The following is a 7,420-nucleotide window of genomic DNA, read 5'->3' as shown; positions in this document are numbered from 1 at the left end:
CGTCCGCGCACCGGCCGCCACCTTGGGTCGGCAACTGACCCCACTCGCCTCCCAGTGAAGCCGCCCCACCCCTCATTTGTTTCTCCCTCGGGCCCGTCGCAGTCCGCGCACTTGCCCCACGTGGCTCCGCCTCTATCCGTGTACTGGTCCCCACCATAGGCCCGCCCCTTCGGATCGCCCCAAGGAATACTTATCCCTCGCATAGGCCCGCCCCTGTCATAGCGCTCGGCCCCAAAGGCCCGCCCCTTCGGGTCGCCCCGAGCGCGTACTTGTCCTTCACATAGGCCCGTCCCTATCACAGCACTCGCCCCCCCCGTAGGCCCGCCCCTTCGGGTCGCCCCGAGCGCGTACTGATCCCTCGCATAGGCCCGTCCCTGTCAGAGCATTCGCCCTCCATAGGCACGCCCCTTTGGCCCGCCCCTATCAGAGCCCTCCCTCCCCAGTAGGCCCGCCTCTACACGCACTGATCCCTCGCTTAGGCCAGCTCCTATCAGAGCCCTTGCCCCCCGTTGGCCCGCCCCTTTGGCCCGCTCCTATCAGAGCCCTCCCCCCCCGCACCCCCCCCCCCGCACCCCCCCCCGTAGGCCCTCCGCTTTTGCGTACTCATCCCTCTCATAGGCCCGCTCCTATCAGAGCCCTGGCCCCCCCGTTGGCCCGCCCCTTTGGCCCACCCCTCTCCGCGCACTGGCGGAGCGCTCACGCCGGTCCCGGCTCTCCAGGGGCCGGACGGGAAGGGTTAGGGTGCCGGTGTCTCGGCTGGCGAAGGGTCTGTTGGCTGGGGGCGCTGAGGGCGCGGGACCTAAAGGGGACGGGTGTCTGACGAGTGTCTGCTGCAGGACAGCACAGCCCAGGCTAGTGACGGGAAGGAGGGCAAGGCCGAAGAGAGCAAGCTGTTGGGGGAGGACCCCGTCAGGCCGGAAGGACCGACGGCGCGAGGCCCCGGGCCTACCAGCCGCGCGCCGGGTGCGGTGGGGTGCGGTGGGCTGGGCGGCCATCTCCGAAATACGGTTGGGCGCTGTTTTCCGGCCTGGACTCCGACCCACCTGCGGAGTGCTGTGGGTTAGTTCTTCCCGTCTGAGCGGGAAGAAGCCATCCATGACGGTTCTCGCTCGGTGGTGCGACCGCACGCTCCACCTCCCGCCGTTCCTGCGCCTGTGTGGCGGGAGCTTGCACTCTGCCAGAGCGCCGCTCCGCCTGCAGGGGATCGGACCGGAACGAGACGCCCGAGACCCGCATGGGAAGACAGACACTGACTCCAGGAATTGGTAGGCCTACTCAAATCTAGTTAACGCTTTGATAAGCAGAAACAATTTAGGGACAAAAGGTGGTATTTGAAGTGAATGACACTGAAACAACTAGATGTTTTTTTAAATAATAAGCCAGGCGCCATGGCTCACACCCATATTCCTAGCTACCCAGGAGACTGAGATCTGAGGATTGCAAATAGGAGATAGGAGAGATGAGGGTTCAAAGCCAGCCAGGGCAGGCAGCCTATGAGACTTGTATCTCTAATTAATCATAGAAAAAGCCAGAAGTGGCGCTGTGGCTCCAGTGGTAGAGCACTAACCTTGAACAAAAGGCCCTGAGTTTACGCCCAAGGACTGGCAAAAAAAAAAAGTAAGAGGTAAATAATTTTTTTTTTTTTTTGTCGGTAGTGGGGCCTGAACTCTGGATCTGGGCGCTGTCCCTCAGCAATTCAGCTCAAGGCTAGTGCCCTACCACTTGAGCCACAACACCACTTCGAGCTTTTTTCCGCTCCATGTGGTGCTGAGGAATCGAACTCAGGGCCTCATGCATGGGAAGCAAGCACTGTACCAGAGCCAACTTCCCAGCCCCAATAAAATAATTTTTAAAAGTCCTAACGCTTTCCACATAAAACTTTTAGACCATAACAGGAGACAACCTAGATGACCCTAGGGTTTTGTGATGAGTCTTTACATGTATCAATCCATGAAAGAAAAAGAATAGTAATAAGTTGATTTTTATTATAAACTTCTGCTCTGTAAAAGACACTGAAAAAATGAAAAGAGAAGCCTCCAACAGAAAGTAGTCACAAAACATGTATCTTACAAAGGATTCTTTAAGAACTCAAAATTCAACAATAAAACAAACAGGTGGAAATGGACAAAAGCTCTCAACTGATGCTCAGTAAAGAAATATACAAATGGAAAACGAGCGTGGATGAATAGATGCTCAGGATCATGTGTCATTATGGAATTATATCCATACACATCTATTACAAAACCAAAATCTAAGATTCTGGAAACACCAAATGCTGGTGAGGATGTGGACCAAACAGCATCCTTGTGCATTGTTAGAGGGAATGCAAAGTGTTACCTCCACTTGGAAAGACAGTTTGGGCAGTTTCCTGCTGAGCTAAACATAGTCTGATACTATCTAGCACTTGTGCTGCTAGGAATTACCCAAATGACCACTATGGGTACACACTTACATATGTGCACCACACACACACACACACACACACACACACACACACGAGGCACATAGATCTTTATAACAAATTCATAATTGTCAAAAACTGGAAGTGACAAGGATATACTTCATTTACATAGATGAATGATAAACAATTGTGGTATTAAATCAATAGGATATTAATCAGTGATTTTAAAAATAGTAAGATATTCTGCCAAGAAAAGACATAGGGGAAACTTAAAATGTCTTTTGCTAAATGAAAGAGCCCAGTGTGAAGATTGTAATATCTCAAGGATATGACATTATGTAAAAATAAAAACTATAGAAATAGTAAAAAGTTTAGTAATTGCCAAAGATGGGGAGGGTAAACAGGTAGACTCAGAAGATTTTTAGGGCAGTGAAATGATTATATTATTACACATTTATCAAACCCCACAGGAACAGGTGTGTAGCTCGGTGGTAGAGCATTTGTATAGGTTCCATACCTAACACACACACACACACACACACACACACACACACACACACACGTACATGTTCAGCACCAAGAAGGAACTGTATGCTAAACTGCGATTTAGTGAAATGTAATATATCAATATCATACATCAATTGTAACAATGTATATTAATGCAAACAAATGAGGGAAAAGATAAGGGAAGGTCATAGAACTATACTATATGCTCAAGTTTTCTGAAAGTTTATTATGCTGTATGTGTGTGTGTGTATGTGCATGTACACACTAGTACTGGGGCTTGAACTCAGGACTTGGGTGATGTCCCTTAGGTTTTGTGCTGAAGGCTGGTTTTCTGGTGGTGAATTGGAGATAAGAGTGTCATGGACTTTCCTGCTCAGGCTGGCTTCGAACCTCCGTCCTCAGACGTCAGCCTCCTGAGTAGCTAGGATGACAGGCGTGGGCCACCGGGACCTAACAGCGTATTACTTTTTGAAAAGGTGAAAGGTTTTGTTTTGTTTTGTTTGCCAGAAATATAAGCTCTGCAGAAGACTTACAGTGTAATATGTTAAAGACAGAAAGCAAATGATACCAGATGGAAATATAGATCTGCACAAAAAAATGAATGGCACTGGGGCTACGTAAATATAACTATGTAAGACAATTTTCTTAGTGCATCTTAGGCCTGGGTTAGGGACACTACTTCTTACCTTGGTGACCTTTGTATTGTGGTTGTTGTATAATGGGCAAGTGTTGCTTTTGTCCTCCAAGAATTTTTCATTCTTCTTTAGGAAGAGCTCCTTATCCTCACACTAGTAGTTGCCATGGCTTTGATGGGCACCAAAGAAGATGCAACAAGGTTGGGAACAGAGAGCCATGAGAACGAGTCCAATAGATGATGCACCAGGGGAGTGCCCCTTTTACAGAGGAAGGTGACCCTTTGGTAGCCACTGCACAGTCTCAGCCCCTCCCCTGCACCGTTCATCTGACATCTTCCCTGGGTACTTTGGGCCTCAGCCCTCAGGATACAGGGCCTCTGAGAAACTTGCTCGCATATATAAAACACTGCTCAGCCTGGCACTGGTGGCTCATACCTGTAATCCTAGCTATTCAGAAGGCTGAGATATGAAGATCATGGTTCAAAGCCCAGGCAGGAAAGTCCGTGTGCCTTTTCTCTCCAACTAACCAACAGAAAACCAGAAGTGGCACTGTGGCTCAAGTGGTAGAGTGCTAGCCTTGAGCAAAAAAAGCTCAGCAACAGAGCCCAGGTTTTGAATTCAAGCCCCATGACAGAACAACAACAATAATAACAAGCCCACTGCTCAGCTTTGTTAGTGGTACTGTGGTGGAACTGTGCAATTGACCCTAAGGGAGGACCTCACACCTGGTCCAGGGTCAATACTGGGCAGAGGGATGACAGATGTTGACCTTGGCCACAAGGTGTCAGCATTACACAGCTGCTGTGTTAGGAGAAAGTGCTAAACTAGGTCAGAAAGGAAGAAAAGTAGCTCTTCTTAAAGAGAAAAATAGAAGTTCTTCCTCCTTTTATGCTAGAAGAGAGATTAAGTCTTTAGACAGGTGCCACATCTCCTCTGCCACCACACAGTAGCATGGTGATGCTTAGCAGGAAATATTGGTGAGCTCAAATGCACTCATTGAAGTATACAGTTGGAAAGGATTTCTCTCAAACTATTTTAATAAAACATTAGCAATACTTGGACACAAGAAAGGCATCAGCAAATATCAATTTCATGTCACTTTGAATAAAAGCTACATATGTTTGACTCTGGAGAACCTGCTGACCCAGGGTAGAAGTGGTATCAGAAGGCGGTCCAGGTCCCCTGGGGTAGATTTGCCCTGATACATTTCTATCTCACTGACACTGTTGCCAATGACAGAAGCTCAGGATACTCCCAACACACCACACGCACACACACACACACACACACACCAACTCCTCTGCTACTGCCCACTCACTCCTCACTGTTTTTGTGAACTGTAAGAACCTCAAGGCAAGTGTTGCCTAGCAGAATTAGGGTCCATACCAGGAAATGCTACCTTAAAGCAGGAGCAGACCTGGCTAAAAGGAAGTGATTGTCTCAGATCAATCCTTCTCTAGGCACCAGGCAAGTGGCAGTCAGACTTGTGACTGCAGACAAGACTGCTTTGACTGGTCCTCTAAACCCAGGGAAGCTGTGCTCAGTCATCAGGTGATTGGCACCCAACGGGGTGGGCCTCCGCTGACTGGCAGAGGCGCAGATGAGAAGTGCAGAGAGGGCAGAGTTAGGCAGATGTCGGAGGTGCTGAGTGACTTTGGGCTACTGTCTTTATGTGGTGAGCAGGAGAAAGGAACTGGGAGAGGTGCCCAGCGGTCAGATCTCATGAATCCAGCTCCCACTGGGCTGGCCTGAGGCAACCCAGTGTGCTGAATGTGTGGGAGCAGGTGTGCTGTGTGGGCCCTCTCCCCTCTCCAATGGCGTCCCCAGCCACTCAAAGCTGGACCAGGAACTGCCCTCCTGCCCACACACCCCCTTGGTCCTGCCATTCACTCAGCACCCTGTGCTATTTCCTACAAGGAAGATCTGGTTATAGGTCCTACCGTCCAGTGATAATGTCATGGGACCTTAGTACTTTAGGCCAACAATAAGCCAGAAAATAAGTTGGCAACGCCACTTCACTGCTCATTCCCCAGCATTTTTGTATCTCATACAAAGTCAGGTTATAATGACATCCTATTCACCCCTCACTCCGCCATGCTGCAATGGCCAGCCCTATGAGTTACACATACTTCCTTACATCAGAGCTCCTGCTCCTGCCCTAGACAGCTATGAAACTTGCCTTCACTTCCCTCTGGCAGAGCGAGCATTCACCGACCACCTCCATACCCTCCCTGCTGTCTCGGTAGTTCCTCTTACCACGTACTTCATTCTCGGATGAACAGAGAGTTAGGACTCACATCAAAGAGGCTCCAGTGTCTCTGGCCAGCCCAGCCTGCTCTGGGGCCTCGGCCTGCCCCTCCCCTCTGCTACCTGAGGGTCATGGCAGCTACTTCTCTAATCTTGGAGTCACCCACTGTGTCTGGGAGACACAGTGACTGCTCTGTAGGGATCCATCTGATCCGGTACCACCCCCTCTCCTCTTTCTGGAGAGACACATCCCAGAGGGTTGTCATCATGTGGGATCTGAGGAATCAGCCCTGGGGCTTGATGGAGAAGTGCATGTACAAGGGCTCAGGTCAGATGGCCCATCCTCACCACCATCAGACTTGACATACTGGTTTTGACAACTTCTACAAAGATAGCTATGGTAGAATTAAAGATGAAGAAGACACATTTAGCACGATGTGAAATAAACAGGCAAGAGAGGACACCCCTGGAGCAGAGGGGACTGTGTACAACGAGGGTGGCAAATGCTGGGGGAGTGGCAACACTTTCCTGCTCAACCTGTTCTTCCTGGTTCCATGAGGAGGCTGCCCAAGCCCCTCCCTCCCCTGTAAGGCAAGACCTCTGAACCACAGCAGCTCCTCAGGACTGAGGCTCCTCCCCTTCGGAGGCACGGAGATGGACAGGATCTCCGTATGAGACTTTTCAGTTGGGAGTGTAAGGACTGGACCTGATGAGCTCACAGGGGCCAGCCTGGCTGCAGCCACTAGGCTACTCTGATCACCAGGACACATGTCTTGCTGTCAAAGTAGAGTTCCAGAAGGTGCCAGGGCTAAGAAATGTAGGCATGGAAACAGTATAGTATTCTCCATACACAGCAAACATCAGCCTCAGAGATGAGTGAAAGAGGGCCAGAATGTAGGCTAGGGAAACTACCCAGGAGTACCAAGGGACAGCTGCCAGGAGGCAGAAATAAAAAAGGAAGCGAGGTCAAGCTTCACACTGTAGATACTGAGAAGAAAGCAATGAGGCAAGGTAGCCACCAGCAGGCTAGAGAACAGTTCTGCAAAGTCAGCAGCCCAGTGTTGGCCCCAGGTCCTATAATAATAGAAAAAGGGCCCCCGTGTGCTCTACGGTTCTATCTTTAAACTGGGGCTCTTGTCAAAGTCCAAATTCCTTACAGCCAAACTCATGGAGGAGCAAAGGAACATGGTGCAGAACTTCTAACTCCCAGGGAGTGTTGCCAGCCTGTGCTGCAGGGTCCACAGCCAGCTGACAGAAATGGCTCCACACCTGTGCCTGCAGCAGTCTACGGGGCACTCACTCTCATCTAAGCTTGAGCTTCCAATCAGTCATGGGACAATGCTGACCTGGCCCTGAACTGCTTCCTTCTGTAAAGGGAGGTCTTGTATTTGTGAAATTGGAGCACATATATCTGGTTTTGTTCCCTCCCAAAACCCAGCTAAAAGGACAGCTTTTAAAGCATAAATTGTTAGGAACAGGGAGATAGATTAGGCCACACAGATGTAAGATAAATGGCCCAAGAGACCCAGAACACTGAATTCTAGCCAAAGTACAGGAAGCTCAGAACCAACACAGCCCACCGCCCCCCCCCCCCACACACACCCTGAACCCCTAAGAACTGTCAATACAA

The sequence above is a fragment of the Dipodomys spectabilis genome, unplaced genomic scaffold (assembly GCF_019054845.1).
Source record: "Dipodomys spectabilis isolate Male_0828 unplaced genomic scaffold, ASM1905484v1 ptg000692l, whole genome shotgun sequence".
Classification (NCBI taxonomy): domain Eukaryota; kingdom Metazoa; phylum Chordata; class Mammalia; order Rodentia; family Heteromyidae; genus Dipodomys; species Dipodomys spectabilis.
This window is presented reverse-complemented; position numbering follows the sequence as displayed.